The sequence below is a fragment of the Pelophylax lessonae genome (assembly GCF_965119305.1).
Source record: "Pelophylax lessonae genome assembly, chromosome: 1".
Classification (NCBI taxonomy): domain Eukaryota; kingdom Metazoa; phylum Chordata; class Amphibia; order Anura; family Ranidae; genus Pelophylax; species Pelophylax lessonae.
The window spans coordinates 369,710,845-369,729,122 of NC_138768.1; positions in this window are offsets into that span (position 1 = coordinate 369,710,845).

Below are 18,278 nucleotides of genomic sequence, written 5' to 3' on the forward strand. Positions count from 1 at the left end.
TTCTTTTCAGTAATTCAATTCAAAAAGTGAAAATCATATATTTCATTCCTTTTTAAGCATTTATTTATTTTATTTTGATGAATATGGCTTACAGCTAGTGAAAACCCAAAATTCAGTACCTCAGAAAATGTTAATATTACATAAGACCAAAAAAAAATATTTTTAATACAGACATGTTTGCTTACTGTAAGTAAAAAGTAAGTAAGTAAAAAAGTAAGTAAAAGGGCTCCTTTTACATGAATTACTGCATCAATGTGGCATGGCATGAAGGCGATCAGCCTGTGGCACTGCTGAGGTATTATGGAAGCCCTGGTTGCTTTGATAGCGGTCTTCAGCTCATCTGCATTGTTGGGTCTGGTGTCTCTCATCTTCCTCTTGACAATACCCCACATATTCTCTATGGGGTTTAGGTCAGATGAGTTTGCTGGCCAATTAAGCACAGTGATACCATGATCATTAAACCAGGTATTGGTACTTTTGGCAGTATGGGCAGGTGCCAATCCTGCTGGAAAATTAAATCAGCATCTCCATAAAGCTAGTCAGCAGAGGGAAGCATGAAGTGCTCTAGAATTTCCTGGTAGAGGGCTGCACTGACTTTGGACTTGATAAAACACAGTAGACCAACAGCAGCAGATGACACGGCTCCCCAAATCATCACTGACTGTGGAAACTTCACACTGGATCTCATGTAACTTGGATTCTGGGCCTCTCCACTCTTCCTCCAGAAGAACCTTGATTTCCAAATTAAATGCAACATTTTCTATAGTCAGTGATGTCTTGGGGAGCCATGTCATCTGCTGGTGTTGGTCCACTGTGTTTTATCAAGTCCAAAGTCAGCGCAGCCCTCTACCAGGCAATTCAAGAGCACTTCATGCTTCCCTCTCCTGACCAGCTTTATGGAGTTGCTGATTTCATTTTCCAGCAAGACTTGGCATCTGCCCACACTGCCAAAAGTACCAATACCTGTTTTTTTTTAATCATTGTATTACTGTGCTTGGTCTAAACCCCATAGAGAATCTGTGAGGTATTGTCAAGAGGAAGATGAGAGACACCAGACCCAACAATGCAGACGAGCCTGAAAGCTGCTATCAAAGAAACCTGGGCTTCCATAACACCTCAGCAGTGCCACAGGCTGATCACCTCCATGCCACGCCACATTGATGCAGTAATTCATGCATAAGGAGCCCTGACCAAGTATTGAGTGCATACTATACTGTATTTGGACATACTTTTCAGTAAGCCAACATTTCTGTAATAAAAATCTTTTTTATTAGTCTTATGTAAAATTCTAATTTTCTGAGATACTGAATTTTATTTTTTCACTAGCTGTAAGCCATAATCATCAAAATTAAAAGAACAAAATGCTTGAAATATATCACTCAAAGTGTAATGCATATATATTTAAAACTCACTTTTTGAATTGAATTACTGAAATAAATTAACTTTGTTATGATATTCTAACTTTATGAGATGCACACACACATATATATATATATATATATATATATGTGTGTGTGTGTGTGTGTGTGTGTGTGTGTGTGTGTGTGTGTGCGTGTGTGTACAGTATACCTCCACATTTTTCTTGAATTGTATGTAAGTTTTTTTGCCCTGCACTGAGGTTTTAGAACAGTCCACTTCTTGAATTTCTGAACAGGAATGAGACATTCTATTTGCCAAGGTAAGGACAACTCATGTGTATTGATTTTAATGACAAAAACAATCCATCTTTAAACAAAATGCTATAGCACAAGGACAGATGTTGTTGTGGGTCACTTAATGAATCACCACATTTTAAATCACAATAAAAAAGAACTGGAATAAGAAACAAGGCTAATTAGGATGTGATAGATATGGATTTTGGCAAATAGTTATCCTTTATGTGGCATTATTTTGCACATATTAAAAACATTGTGTATATGCTTAGTATAACTTAAATTAGTAAAGGATTGGAGATCTGGCACTTAAAGTGGATCTATAACAATGAATGTCTTAAACCTGGTAAGGTATATACTATACTTAGCTGTGTCTTAGCCCTTACCATGGACAAATAATAAACAGCACTGAACAAAATTGTTGGTGTCTGGAGGCAGGGTTATCATCTTCCACCAGTGTATAGGAATCTAGTGATTTAAGGATAATTTGTTGATATGTGTGATTTATTGAAATAAATAAACCATTAAAAGCTCCATTAGGCGAATTAAAAAGGGACATAAAAAATCCTTACAGTTTATTTTCTATTAAGGTAATAATCATTTGTACAGAACCGTTTCTTAGGAAAATGCAATAAAGCTTTTGGTGACAGAAGAGTCAGAGAGATGGCACGATTAAGAGGAACACATTCACTTAGATTCCTGCTGGATTTAATAATGTATAAACTTCAATATTTAATTTTGGTTTGAGTAATTTCTAGTTGCATTGAGTGTTAGTGAAAAGCAAACAGTAAAACCTTACAATAAAAATACATTTAGTATGTAGCACTCAGCTAGGTTTATATTATAGCAGTCATTGAGTTTCAAGATCTTCTTCCGTAAGCCTTTCATATGTTGCTGAAGTAGCCTGACAACTTTTTATCAAAATATATATGATGATATCAATGTACAAAGGCACAATAGATTGCTCAGCTGCTTTCTGATCTACAAACTCATTGCTTATGGACAGCTTGTCATCGTAGTACAGTACTGGTGATGAAGAGAGCTTATTAATGCACAGCGTCACAAGTAGTTGTCATACATATGTAAAATATTGTGAAAAAGCAATAATGCATTGAAATGAAAAAGCTGAAATGGCTGCATTCATTTAAGTTTTGTTGAAAAGCATTTTCCCTTTGTTTTAACCAAGGGATCATTTGAACCTAAACCAGTAACATATTGGTAGAAAATTAGAAAAAAGATAGAAAGTATGTTACATACTTTCTGTCTTAGGATGACAACACTCACTAACCTTACTGTATCTATGGAGTGTCTGGGTTGCCACCCTAGGAAAGGAAGTGTGAGAAATACAGAACAGTTCCCCGTCTCCTTATCCCCATGACATTGGGGAGGGGCAATCTGCAGTCCACATAGACAACTGGAAACAATGCATACTGATAACAGTCAGCAAAGGCAGAGAGCACAGTAAGTTACCATTTAACAATTAAACTAAGGGGCTGCGACAGGCTCTCTGAGAGTGCCCGACTATGCCTGACATTTCTGCCCAGCTGCCCCATTCACAGAAGCCTTTACGGCAGCTTCCATGAATGAAACAAAATCTATGAATAATGAGCGGGCAAGTGGTTGATAGGTCAGCCCCCTCTATTCATGGATCCTGTTTCATTCATGGATAAGAGCATTTGGGCAAAAAGACAAGGTATAGTCGGGCTTTGCAATAAAAGATTTAGGCAGTGGGGGGGGGGGGGGGCTTCGAAGGAGGAAGATTTTGGTGAAAGGAGGATAAAACAGCACAAGGGACACATTTTACTAAAGATATTGTAACTAATTTACCCCGTGCTAATTTTTATTTTTTTTAAATTTCGGTTTTAGGAAAGCTTAGGCTTTCATTTAATACCATAAGTAATGTAATAGCAAAAAAAAAGTATAGCTATTTTTGACAAACCAAGCTTACTTGAAAAATCTTTCATTCTGTGAGTTCTGTGTGTCTTGTGGCCATCTCTTTCCACAACTTCTTGGATCCCATGCATGCTTTGTTGCTTCTCCTTTGCTCATTCCTTTCATTCATTTCCACATTCTAAAAACAACATATCCAGTGGTATCTTGCTGCCTGCAAGCAGTGATAATGTCACATTTGGTGTTTTTCTTGTACCAACTGTGCCTCCTGAAACACCTCCTCCCAGCATCACCGCAATATAGCTGTAGTTCAGAAGGCAGACAATGTAAAATGGGTGACACAGCAGTGTATATGCGCAGGAAATAGTCACAGATTTTAAGTAAAGGTGTAGTATTCTTTAAAAAATAGGGTATCAAACTTCAAGATCGTTCAGATTACCTCCAGAAGACTAAAAATAATTCAATGTGAAAATGAATAAATGATTTTACATTTTGACACACTCAGTGGCGTACCAACGGGGGCGGTCCACCCCGGGTGCCACACATTAGGGGGTGTCAGGGAGCACCAGGGTGACACCCGGGGCCGGCTGCCAGACTGCCTCCACCTAGCAGCCAATCACCTGCTCATTAAGTATCAAAGTTAACTCCTGCAGTTCCCGCTGTTTATTCAGGGCTCGTGAGTCTCTCTTCCATTCTGCTTGAAGCAGTTCCTCCTGCTCCGCTCTCCTCCTAATAAGGTAGGAAGGAGAGGAGGGGGGCTTTGTATTGTAAAGGGCTCTATTGAGGGGGGTCTGTGTAATGTAAAGAGTTCTTTTGGGGGGCTGTGCAATGTAAAGGGTTCTATTGGGGGGGGGTGCGAGGGCTGTGCCATGTAAAGGGTTCTATTGGGAGGGGCAGGGGCCGTATAATGTAAAGGGTTCTATGGGGGGGCTGTGTAATGTAAAGGGTTCCATGGGGGAGGGCGGGGGCTGTGTAATGTAAAGGGTTCCAAGGGGTGGGGGCTGTATAATGTAAAGGGTTCCATTGGGGGGGGCGGGGGCCGTGTAATGTAAAGGGTTCCAATGGGGGGGTGGGGGCTGTATAATGTAAAGGGTTATATAGGGGGCAGGAGCTGTGTAACGTAAAGGATTCAATTGGGCGGACGAGGGGCTGTGTAATGTAAAGGGATCCATGGGGGGGCGGGGGCTGTGTAATGTAAGGGTTTCCAATTGGGGGGCTGTGTATTGTAAAGGGGTCCAGAGGTACAGGGGCTGTGTAATGTAAAGAGGTCCAGAAGTGCGGGAGATATGTAATGTAAAGGGGTCCAAAAGTACGGGGGCTGTGTAATGTAAAGGGGTCCAGAAGTATGGGGGCTGTGTAATGTAAAGGGGTCCAGAGGTACGGGGGCTGTGTATTGTAAAAGGGTCCAGAAGTACGGGAGCTGTGTAATGTAAAGGGGTTCAGAAGTATGGGGGCTGTGTAATGTAAAGGGGTCCAGAGGAACAGGGGCTGTGTAATGTAAAGGGGTCCAGAGGTACAGGGGCTGTGTAATGTAAAGGGGATCTTCCTAAATTTTACCCGCAGTTATAGCTGTAGTCCTATAGATTTCTTTCAGGTTGTGCATTTTTTTCTGCATTTTCTAAAAGCGCACCAAAAGTCCCGCATGCTGCATCTTTGGCGCACTTTCAGAAAACAGGAAAATATTTTTTTTGGGGGGGGGGGTGACACCATGGTTTACTGCACCAGGTGACACCAACCCTAGTGACGTCACTGGAAGTAGCACACATTAAGTGTGTCACTGCCAGTTACATGTATTTCTGTCTAGCACCTCAGGTCAGTCGGCGCCATTTTTGCAGAGGAGGAGGGGCCTGGCCGCTGGGGGGGCAGAGAGAGGAGGATTCTTTCAGGTTCCGGGCCACAGTTTGCAGAGGCGCTACTTGCGATGTCACGTCAATGCGTCGCCTGCCCGCCTGGGGGGGGGGGGGGCTACCAGATATAGGATCCGGCCCGGGTGCCAAATCCTCTAGGTCCGCCCCTGGATACACTGTAACCCAGAACAGACTAAAGCAGGGGAAGGAGCGTGAAATTAAGCAACAGCATTTTCAAAAGGAGGGGCAATCAATGACTGCTTATTTATTTCTCTCAACATAGTGTTTCTATAGGAAATGAGTAAAGCAGTAGTCACTGGAACAGGAAGATGCAGGAAGTAATAATAATGTGACAGATGTTCCAACTCACCTCGTGGTATTGAAAACAAAGTGTTTTGTAGTACTTTGTGTCCCCAATGGAAAAATGTCTTTATTGACAGAAACTAAAATGGAGTCTCTCCAATGGGGTCACAGACTGTTTAAAAGGGTTTCTCTGCCTTCACCATTCTCTCCAACACTTGGCTAGAATCTGGTTTTATGTATTCTGGCTGATGTATCAGTAAAAATATTACAGTACACTTGTTGTTGCTGCCATTGATTCTTTATTACATTCTTTGCTTCTAAGGATTTTACACAGATTCCTAAAATTTTCAGACAGGGTGATAACCAGTCACGTTGCGTTATTTCTGTCTTAACCCATGAGAAGATTCACGGAAGAAGCCTTTTGTAAAGATATAATTACCATGAAGATGTAATTGCTTGCTATGGCAAGCCTCTTTTATATAGTTTTGATATGGAATGACACTGGATTTAATTTTCGGACTCAAGACTAAATAGACTGGAAATGTTACAAAACTGGCTGAGCTCCTATCTAAACAGCAATGTATTTGGTTTGCTTTTCAATCCCTGTTTCAGACTGTAAGGGTTTCATGTCTGTAAAATGTCATATCTAACATCAGTTAGATTTTATTATTTTCAAGAAAATACATAATCGTGTTTGCAGTACCATGTTTTTAAAAAGCTCAAATAAATACAAAAGCCCAATATTCTCAGACTTTACAAAAGCCTTTGACACAGTTCCCCCCACACAGCTAAATGTTAAAGCGGAGCTCCACCCAAAAGGGGAAGCTCTGCTTGTTCGCACCCTCCTCCCTTCCACTGCCACATTTGGCACATTTGGGGGGGGGGGGGGCAGGTACCTGGTTTTGACAGGTACCCACTCCCGCTTTCAGGTAAGATCGCTGTAACAATCTACGAGTATTTCTCCTCCTTCCCCCTCCCCCATTGCCTTCTGGGACACACAGAGGTCCCAGAAGATGGCAGGACCATTCAGAAAGTGCAGCGTGACTCGTGCATTCACAGTAGGAAACTGGCTTTGAAGCGTGAATGCTTCCCTGCCGGTTTCTCTTAGTGAAGCCTGAAGGCTTCCCTGCCGGTTTCTCTTAGTGAAGCCTGAAGACTTCCTTGCCGGTTTCTCTTAGTGAAGCCTGAAGGCTTCTCTGCCGGTTTCTCTTAGTGAAGCCTGAAGGCTTCCCTGCCGGTTTCTCTTAGTGAAGCCTGAAGGCTTCCCTGCCGGTTTCTCTTAGTGAAGCCTGAAGGCTTCCCTGCCGGTTTCTCTTAGTGAAGCCTGAAGGCTTCCCTGCCAGTTTCTCTTAGTGAAGCCTGAAGGCTTCCCTGCCGGTTTCTCTTAGTGAAGCATGAAGGCTTCCCTGCCGGTTTCTCTTAGTGAAGCCTGAAGGCTTCCCTGCCGGTTTCTCTTAGTGAAGCCTGAAGGCTTCCCTGCCGGTTTCTCTTAGTGAAGCCTGAAGGCTTCCCTGCCGGTTTCTCTTAGTGAAGCCTGAAGGCTTCCCTGCCGGTTTCTCTTAGTGAAGCCTGAAGACTTCCCTGCCGGTTTCTCTTAGTGAAGATGTTGGCACATGCACCTGAATCGCTGGACCCCTGGAAAGAGTAAGTGTCCTTATAATAAAAGTCAGCAGCCACAGTATTTTTTATTTTTTTTGCCCAGACTGGAACTCATCTTTAAAGTCTACAGGCTTTGGAAATTTAGGTTTAAATGGATAGAAATCTAGTGATAAAACAAACACTAAATTCTATCTTACAAAAAAGGAAACAGGGGCATTCTACATCTGGAAAAAATGTATTATAACTTCTGCATACAGACTTTTTTGTGGAATAGGATGCTTCAGGAACTAGTTCCAGCTAGCTCAGTAGATTGTTTTTTAATTAATAGCTGAATACATTCATAATTGCAAAAGAATATTATTAGATAATAATATGTTTAACTAATAACACTAAAGATTGTTGATCCAAGGAATATTCAATTGGTTTAGTGTTTTTTCTCCCGTTGGAGCAAATTGGACCATATATAGGTTTTTTATCCTTCTTCTGGATCAGCTGTGTGGGTATATGGTTCCGTACATGAAGGTATTCTATTTATTTATTCATTCTGTTTGTTCATCTATGTCTTATTTTAACCTGACTTACTATGTAGCTGTGTAAGATTTAAATTGTAAAATTCTCAGGTGAAATACTAAGTTTTTATTGGAAGAGAATAGCAAAATCTCTAACTTTACCACTGTTTGATTTGTCTGGACAAATGTGATGAGACATGTGTCAACTTGCGAGAAATTGTGAGGTTTGTCACTCCTGTATGAACTGTTGACATCATTTTAGTACATTACAATCTACAACTGCAGTCAATTTGCTAGCAGACAGTACACTCATTTCCCCCCCAAGTGGCTAATTTGTTCATGACGAACCTATCTTTCCCAAGGCCATTTTGGTCAATTATGCCATTCTGTGGGCACTGCATTTAGATCACATTCATACTATATCTATGTAGAGAACTTTTTTGTTTTTTCTTTTATGAATTTATTAATAAATTGTTTATATCACATAATAATTTTATATTATAATATTATTTATATTATATAATGTTATGCTGATATGGATTTGATCTTACAGAATTATTCTGAATCACTTTACTTGGCAAGCCTTGAGTTACTATTTATAGGTCAAACACCTACATATACTTGTTTGCTAATCATATGCCAATCAAAATGATTTCTGTAAAGGGATTTAAAAACCTTGCAGAGCATGCCAATTAAAACAGTAAGGTATAAGAAATGGCTCTCCTGTAACTTGACTGGCCCTTTGAAGTACGTCTTATAAAACATTTAACACCAGGTACAACAGAAGATAATCAAATTAAAATGGGTGAAGTGGGTGCTGCTGCCTAGAGATAAATTAAACTGCTATATCCACGCAGTAAAAATTTTGGTTGGTGGTGGGAAGGTTCAGTAAAATACACCAAGATAGGGTATGGTTTGCTGAATATATCAGTCCTAAATGGCATGTTTGGCTTTCACTAAAGATTGGATTTAAAACAGAGCTCCTGTAAAAAACTGAATAGCCCATTAAAAGAAAAAATGGGACCCATGGATTTAGTACCTTTCTGGGGCACAAGAAGGTGAGATGGAATCCCCCTTCCCCTGACCCTTGCCTAATTTCTCCTTTGTTTCTATACCCGCCCCTTTTTTTTTTTTTTATCTCATTCTCAATAGCAAGTGGGTTTGTTACCTTCTAATTTCCTTTATTCCTCCTACATTATTTGCTTTGGTATTTTATGCCTCTGTGTGTCTGCAATGGAAGGGAGAGAGAGTAAACGGCATTTTAAGTCTATTGAAGGTCAACTGACTTATTTAAGGGCCATACACACTACACACTTTTTCCTTCAGATTTACCTTTTCTATGTAGTGCAAGGGCCTGCCAGATTGCATACAAATTGAAAGTGTTTAGGTTTGACCTCATATTATATGGTTTTGGTAAGTCTAAAGGAAAAAGTCTTCAGAAAATCTTATAGTGTGTATTGCCCATTACAAGTCACGGATGTGGACAAACAAGGAATATGCTAAGTTCTCGTGAGCCAATTTGTTTGCCTTATTTGTAATAATTATAACAAGAATTTTTGGGACCGTAACCACACTGGTTTTTATATTGACAATGCTATTTTTTTCTTGGAAGACTTAAAAAAAAAACTGTTTGAAAGAAAAGATACAAAAACATCTTTTGGTGCAATGCTTACCTTTAGTCCAGAGTTGTCCCACTCAGTACTTCTTTTCTGCTACTAGATGTTCTCTGTCATCCAAGTGGAATGACGCCGAGCATTATTCAATCCATTTCCTGAGCAAAGGCTGTCATGGAAGTGTCCTCAACATGCAACTGGATAGTAAATAGGAAGCAGCACAGTGATGAGCTAAATCTTGGTTACTCTGCTTTCTTCTCCTATCAGCATAGTGCTTCTTCTTCCTCTCCCACTCAGTATTAGCCTATTGCATTCTTTTTACAGCAAACTTAAAATCAAAGCCAGGTACTTACAAAGCTTGGAGAGGAATTATTAACTTTTGTAAATTGTGAATGGCTGAATTTCACTTATTTTGGTATAAAGATTTGAGGGGGCTGTTATAATGAGAACATGAGACAACAGTATTTTGTAGGGACCAAATGTTGCATAAAACATGACAGAAAAATGAAAGAAATAGTTACATAGTATGCCAGATGAACAGTTGTTCGTACAAGCAGGACAGGATGAATTGTTTGATTACGGGAAGTTTAAACAAAACGATGCAGATCTACCCAGCTAGACCTAATTGTTATTCCACCTACAGGCCAGAAATACACTGCTAGTCATTCAGTCTAAAATTCTAATTTACATGCGGAATTCAGAGAACATTGGATTATTGTATTAGAGCTGGATACAATGTATTAACTTCCAAAATGTGTACACAAAAAAGTGTAACTAAAGGCAAAACACTTTTTTTTTTTTTTTTTTTAACGTTTTGGCTAGAGTGAAGAAGGATTAGAACACCTGTCCATTTTTATTGCTGTCTGTACCTGTTTGGGAGATTCACCCTCTCTATTTCATTTGACATCAGAACAGTAATAGAGGGGAAATCTTCTAATGGGGACACTAGTTCTGGTCACACTGGGATTCCCCTAGTTTGGAAGGATTGCCGTTCACTTCCTAATTTGGCTATGGAACAGGAAGTGAAGGGAAATCTCCCCTTTGGGACACTGGTATTACCCTTCCCTACTATATCCAAAATGAAAAAAAACTTTTTGCCTCTACTTTAAAGACATTCTAGAGCATATATTTTGAGCTGTCATAATAGTTAAGACTTTTATTGCATTTTCACATACTAAGTAATAAATATGCAGTTTTGAAGATTTACCACTAGAGGGAGGTCTATATTTCATTACAGTAATTTAGTAACCTTGATTTGCTGGTGTTGTGATAGCAGCCACGTAGAGATGACATAGTTTTAATGAGGTTGATTTAATAGAGCAAGGCAGTTTACGAAGTGAATGAGAACTTTGAAAAGTGCATTTTCTATTTTTTTTTTTTATACTATATTTATTGAGATTTGTAGAAAAATACATATAAACATAAACATGAGATCGAACTCTTTTTACAAAGGGTATAAAAGATATAAAACAGCATGGTTAATACACATGGTACAGTTGGCCTAGGGACCTAATGCCCCCCGGCGCAATGGGGTAAGCATAAATCAGTACAAAACAAATTAAGGAACACTGAACGAGTAAAGTACGTGGTATCTGGGTCAATGAGGGAAGTAAGATGCTGGGTAGGCACGAATAGACTGCCAAACATGAGACTGGTAGCGATGAAATAATTGGTAATGTATAAGAGGATAATGGAATGCAACAGGGGTTCCGTATGGCAGGGGCTTAAGGTAGAGAAGTAGACCCTGTTATATTCTGAGTGCTTGCAAAGTCCATGCGGGTGTTCCAGTTACTGAATGCGAAGGAGGATGTGTGAAGAGAAAGCTCCTCTGAGGGAAGAGAGTAGTCCATGAACTGACGCCATCTGCGTTCAAATTTCTTCATGTTTCCAGATGGCTGGGTCATGGAGTCAGTTTTTTCCAGTAGGAAAAGTTTGAGAAGAGCCTGTTTAACTAGCGCCAGCCGTGGGGGGGCAGGATGGATCCAGGATTGCATTATAGCTCTGCGAGCCGCAAGAAGACAGATATGAGCCCACTGCGGAGTTGGCGTGATAGTTCCCGAGGAAGATTTGGCCGTCGACATATCATAGCTAAAAAGGCATAAAAGTGGTTCTGGCGGGAGACATAGAGATGTGACTTTGGAGATATAGCGCATTACTTGATCCCAAAATGTAGCGATAGGGGGGCATTCCCACAGTCTGTGAAAAAGGGTTGGCCGAGGAGTATTACACCATGAGCAGGTGGCTGAAGAGGGGTCCAGTTTGTCATGGCGAAAGGGAAAGTAAGCTCTATGTGCTATCCGGAATTGGGTTTCACGCCAGGTTTCGTTGAGGACCAGGGAGCGAATTTTCTTGTAGCCCAGGAGGATTTGTTCCGGTGCTTCCAGGGAATTTAGGACGGGTGACCATGGTTTAAAAGGGATTGTGCCGTATTTGGATGCTTGGTGGGCCACTAGTTTATGGTAGATCTCCGAAATAGAGTAAGAGTCTTGATCAATGAGGGTGTCAATAGGTGAGCGTTGACAAGGGTTCTTGTCCGGGTGGGAGCAGGCCCTAATGTAGCTGCACAGTTGGTGATATTGGAACACGTGTGAGGGCGGTAGGGAGTATTGCCGCGCGATAGCAGCAAACGGGAGAGGAGAGCCCGACTTGTGGTCTATCATTCTTGAAACAGAGGTTAGTCCCAGAGAGGCCCATTTTTTGAAAGTGTTACAGTCCGTGGATGGGAGGAACATCGGATTACCAGTGATAGGTAGGTGGGGAGATATCATGGAGGGAAGGTCCATGAGCTTCCTCATTTCTCTCCAGGCAATCACTGTGTCCCTAATGAGTACATTCTTCCCCAGGCGATGTGGTAAAGCAGAAGGTCTTGTGTGGAGAATCGCTTGCAAGTTAAAGGGTGCCACCAGTGCTGATTCTAATTGATAGTTGGAGTAACGGTTTTTAGCGACCAGCCAGTCAATACCTTGTCTCAGGAGGCAGGAGAGGTTGTACAGTCTGATGTTTGGCAGCCCAGCTCCCCCCTCGCCCTTCGGGAGAGAAAGTTTTTTCAAGGAGATACGAGGTTTCTTCCCCCTCCATAGAAATTTCTGGAGGGCAGAGTGTAACCTGCGTACATCATAATGTTTCAGTAATAGTGGGAGAGTCTGTAAGGGGTACAGTAGTTTCGGGAAGGATACCATTTGAAAAAGGTGGCATCTCCCAAAGAGCGAGAGGGGGAGATCCGCCCAGGCTTCCATCTCCTGCACCATTTTGTTGAGAATTGGGGGATAGTTGAGAGAATATAGTGATGAGGGGTCCCTTCCTATCTTAACTCCCAAATACGTAATGTGGTGATTTGCCACCAATAACGGTGACGAGCCTATCCAGGAGCTGGCCAGCCGAGTGTTGAGAGGCAGGATTTCACTCTTATCAAAATTGATGCGCAACCCCGTGCACTTGCGAAAAGTTGAAAATACGTCCCTGAGTAGTGTAATGTCTGAGGAAGGTGACGTAGAAAAAAGCAGGATGTCATCGGCGAAAAGAGCCGACCGAAACAGCTGGTCTCCTACGCGAATACCGCTAACCCCTGAATCCGAGTTCAAAAATCGCGAGAGAGGCTCGATAGCCATGTTGAAGAGGAGAGGGGAAAGGGGGCATCCCTGTCTAGTGCCTTTGTTGAGCGGGATATCAGGGGAAGTAAAGGAAGGCGTAACGATACGTGCCGAGGGGGATGAGTACATCGATTTGACGAATTGTAGTATGGGTCCTGTAAATCCTAGAGACTGCATGACCATAAATAACCAGGCAAAGCTAATATTGTCGAAAGCCTTTTCGGCATCTAGAGAAATGATGGCAGTGTCAGCGTCAGGGTGAGATTTGGCATAGTCTAGAGCGAGGAGGACCTTGCGTAGATTGAGGGTAGCAGACCGACCTTGGACAAACCCTGATTGGGCTTGGTGTAGGAGGGACGGAAGGATGGGAGCTAGTCTAGAAGCTATGATTTTAGAAAGAATTTTTGCATCCACATTTATGAGGGAAATGGGTCTGTACGATCCCGGGAGCAGTGGGTCTTTACCTTTCTTCTCTAGAAGCTTAATATGAGCTCTGGATCCCGTGGGTAAATAGGGCCCCCCCTCCCATATATGTTGGTAAACTGAGCAGAGGGTGTCAGGGAGAAAATCTGCAGTAAGTTTATAAAATTCAGAGGAGAATCCATCTGGGCCCGGGGCCTTCCCAGAAGAAAGGGATTTAATCGTGGTGAGGACCTCAGTGGAAGATATAGGGGCATTCAGCTGTTCCAGGTGTTCTGCGCGTAGCCGGGGGAGTTGTAAGCCCCCTAGGAGCTTTAAGGCCGCCTCCCTATCTATGGGATCTTCTGAGTAGAGGGCAGTGTAGTAGTCAGTAAGAAGGGCTTCGATCTCCGTGGGAGCGTTAGTAATAGTACCGCTGGGGGTACGGAGTGCACCAATGTATGTAGGTTTGTGCGCTCCCTTACTTAGTCTCGCCAGGAGTCTACTAGCTTTGTTACCATACCTGTGTAGCTGTAGCGTAAAGTGGGAGTGGTGGACCAATTCCGCCTGGGCAGACCAATGGTCGAACGCACGCTTGGCCGCCTGCCATGCCTGAATGTTCGAGGGGGTGCGGTGTAGGGAAAGAGCCTGGTGTGCTTTACGAAGGGAGTCACTAGCTATCATGTATTGTCTGCGATTCTGTTTTTTGAGTTGAGCAGTGTAGGAAATAACACGACCCCGGAGGAAAGCCTTCCCCGCTTCCCAGAAGAGGTTGGGAGTGGATTGGTGGATGCGGTTATTGAGGACGTATTCCTCCCAGGATGTACGTAGCATATGTTTGAAGTCCTCACTTTTCATTAAGTACGCTGGAAAACGCCAGGGGGCAGAGACCCTTGGGGAGAGAATACCATCAATTTGGGCCGTAACAGGGGAGTGATCAGAAATAGCCATGTCAGCGATAACTGGGTCAGTGATGAAAGGGAGCAAGTCCGGGGAACAGAAAATATAATCGATGCGAGAAAAGGACGCGTGGGGTGCCGAAAAGAAGGTGAAGTCCCTATCTGTAGGGCGTGTGAGGCGCCAGATATCCGTGAGCCGAAGTGAAGAAATGGCCTGGGCTAGGGGGGTGGAGGGGTCGTCAGACTGTGTTGACTGTCTAAGTGTGTGGCTACGATCTTCCGAGACATTCATGACCGAATTAAAGTCTCCTCCAATCAGGTGTAGTGGTTCAGCAACCTGTAAGGCCCAAGTAGTGAGGTCTCTAAAAAAGAGTTGGTTTGGGGAAGTTGGAGCATAAACGTTGGAGATGGCGATGTCCCTAGAGGCCACCGTTAGGTGAAGTGTAATCCTACGCCCGCATGAGTCAGCGTCAAGGGCTCTAAGGGAGTGTGAGAGTCTTCTATGAATCAACACTAATACTCCTGCCTTCCTACCCACGGCTGGCGAGCCATAAACCTTTCCCACCCACAATTTCTGCATCCGAAAGAAGTCCTCCGCGGCCAGATGTGTCTCCTGTAGAAGAGCCACATCTGCCCGCAGACGCTTGAGGTGCCTCAAAATCTGCATGCGTTTATGGGGGGAGCGCAGCCCCTTTACATTCCAAGAAACTACCTTTAGGTGATGTCCATCATCCGAGGGAGCCATGACCGAAGTATTGAGTAAGAAGTAGCAGTCTCTGTAGAATACAGGCGCACCACAGGCATCGCCCCATCGGATCCGGAGCCACCCAGGAAGGAAACGTTACCTAAAGTCAAGTACATAAAATGAATGTTAAAAAAACAGATACCAGTAAGAACCCCAGTATGGAGGTACAGCCTCCAGTAAAACAAATCTAGCAACTTCACTTTTTTCCTCATGGAGTCACCACCTACGAAGCCACCGCCAAAGGCGCATCCCCCGGAAGCAGAGGGGATACCCCTCCGTCGGATGAGGGAAAGGAGGGATGGGAGGGTGGGGAGGGGGCAGAGGGAAGGGGGGTGACAGAGGGCAGTAGAGGGGATGGAGAGGGAGAAGAGGGCAGAGGGGTGGGACTAAGAAGGAGAGAGGGTGAGGGAGGGAGAGAAGAAGGCAAAGGGGGCCCGAGTAACAGATGATCCTAAAACTGATATAACCGCATATTAAAGATAGACCCCGATCTCAGGGAGAGGTCAACAATGGCATAAGTAGCAAACCGTCCAATAGTAAATCTAAAGGCATCTCAGGTAATCATGGGCAGAGGATTTGAAATAACTTCAGTGGTATAGGACAGTGAGTCAGCGTCTATGTTCACGGGAATTGCCAACCCGAACTCTCTTGAATGGCGGCTTCTGGGGGCTGTATAGCTGTTTAGAGGAGTGTGGAGGCCTCCCGAGAGGAGGGAAGTCAGATGACGCGGAGCCATTATCTTGATCCATGTCTGTTTGTTGCGGCGTGTTGAAGTACTGTTCAGCTTCAGATGGGGAAGAGAAAGAAGCCCGTTCACCCGAGGCTAGCTGGACATGTAGGATAGCTGGGTATGCGAGCGTAAACTTGATTTGCTGTGCATGGAGAGAGGAGCAGATCGTAGAGAAGGCCTTGCGTTGCTGCATGACGTCTACTGAATAGTCGGCAAAAATAAGCAGGGGATGTTCATCTAGAGTTAGGTTGCGATTCCTGCGAAATTTTTGAAGTATCGCATGCTTATCCACATAGTTCAAGTATCGGACAATAACGGGCCGCGGTTTGGTGCGCGAGTCACTTTGCTGACCAATGCGATGTGCCCTCTCAACCATGCAAGGGGTGCGCAAGCCCAGCTGTTCTGGAATGGTGGTGGCGCAGATGGTAGCCAGGGAGGAAGCGGTATAGGACTCCGGAATACCAATAATGCGCAAATTGTTGCGACGAGAGCGGTTCTCCAGGTCATCCACTTTGGCCTGGAGTTCCTTTTGGATCACAGACATTCTGGCTAAGGTCGCAGCAGTGGCATCAGCATCATCTTCAATATGAGAGATTCTCTCCTCAGTATGGGTAATCCTCTGAGCCTGGGATTGTAATTCTTTGTGCAGGTGTTCTAGCCCTTTAAGAACAGCTCTGTCAACTGCCTCAGTGAGCATGGGGGTCATAAGGGCTACCACAGCCTGTGCTATGCTGGCAGGTGATGCAGGGTAAGGCATGTCCGTAGGTGTTGCTGTGGCTTGGTCCGGCTGTGCGGAGGCAGAGGGCTGTGGCAGAGCAGAAGCATGTATGGCGGCCATATTGGCTGCAGCGTGTGCTGTGTCCTCTGTCCCGGGCGTGGGAGCAGGGATCGTGCGCGGCACGGGCCGCTCCAAGAAGCGGTCCATGTGTGGCTCTCCGTCCACGGGAGGTGAGGGTTAGATGCACCGGAGGGGTGTGCAGCATAGAAAGCTGAATTAGCGGGGTGCGAGGCGGGAGCCGCGGCTTCTCAGCTCCTCTCCATTCGGCGCCGGAACCGGAAGTATCATTTTCTATTTTCAAAATTAATGAATGGCCACAGTAAGGCCCCTTTTTACACGGGCGCTTGTTCTGCCGCTGGTAAAAGCATGTTTTGTTATTTTGAAATTTCAACACTCCTGCCACAAAGATTACTCACATTTGTACATTGTTTTTATATGCGATTACTTGCGTTTAGATGCGGCTATGTTTCGCTGCAGTAGTAAATTCTTGCCTTTTGCATATCAACTGTTTACTTATTTTTTCTTTGTACTGCAATTAACGGCGTTTATATACAGATAGCTACATTGCTCGTTGATGCTGTCAACTTTGTTTTTCTTAAATGCACAAAACTGTATGGTATGAAAACGTTGCTAAACGCAGTGTGTGAATGGGGCCATAGGGATGCATTGTCTGCATTTAGCTGCGGTAAATACGTTTCTCTATCCGCAGCTAAAAGCTGAAATCTAACTGCTCATGTGAAAGGGGCCCCAGGTAAAATAAAAAGGATTTTTTGCCATTACATAAGTATTTAAAGTGAACATGGCTTACTGGTTTGCTAGGTGAACAGCCTCTACTCCTTTAGAAAATCTACCCCATGGAGTGGATGAGATTGACACTTGAACTGAGAATAAACAACAGTAAAAAAAAAAAAAATTGAGTAGTACTGAGCAGAAAGCAGAGCCTGTGTATGTATATTCAGTACTGTGCAAACGTTTTAGGCAGGTATGAACAAGTGCTGTAAAAAAAGAATGCTTTCAAAAATACATTTTTTAATTAATTATTTTAATCAATTTACAAAAACGCGAAGTGAAAAAAAAAATCCAAATCAATTTTTGGTGTGACTACCCTTTGGATTCAAAGCAGCATCAATTCTTACACTTGCACAAAATCAGGGATTTTGTAGGATTCAAATCAGGGGTTTGATTAACCAGTTATACCAAGCAGGGGCTAATTATCATCAATTCCATAAGTAGGTTGGAACAATCAGGGTCAAATTGTAAACCCCTGTGGAGGGATTTTAAAAGCAACCATACAACTGCTAATATATTTAAAAGATTCCATATTTTATTTCTACAGCATTAAAAAGGAATACATCAGTAATTTTTTAAAATATAAAAACAATGATTAAACAAGAATTTTCATCTTGACATGATACTCATGAATAATAGGGGTTTTCCCAAATGCTGATTTTACAGGTCCACACAATCAGGAAGTTTAGACTGCAAAGTCCATTCAGCCAGTGGGCATCCAACTTATTTTCAAGCTTTTTGCATATAATCTCTTCCTCAGGGATTTATTACCACTCTGAAATATAGACATAATTTACAGCAGGGAATAAGGGCCATTCATACTGGCCAACTAATAAGTACACATACATATGATGCAATGTATCTCTAAATTGGACATTGTCCACACCTCCCGCCAGGTGAGTCACCCCCAGCACCAGGAAAACATATATGTTTCC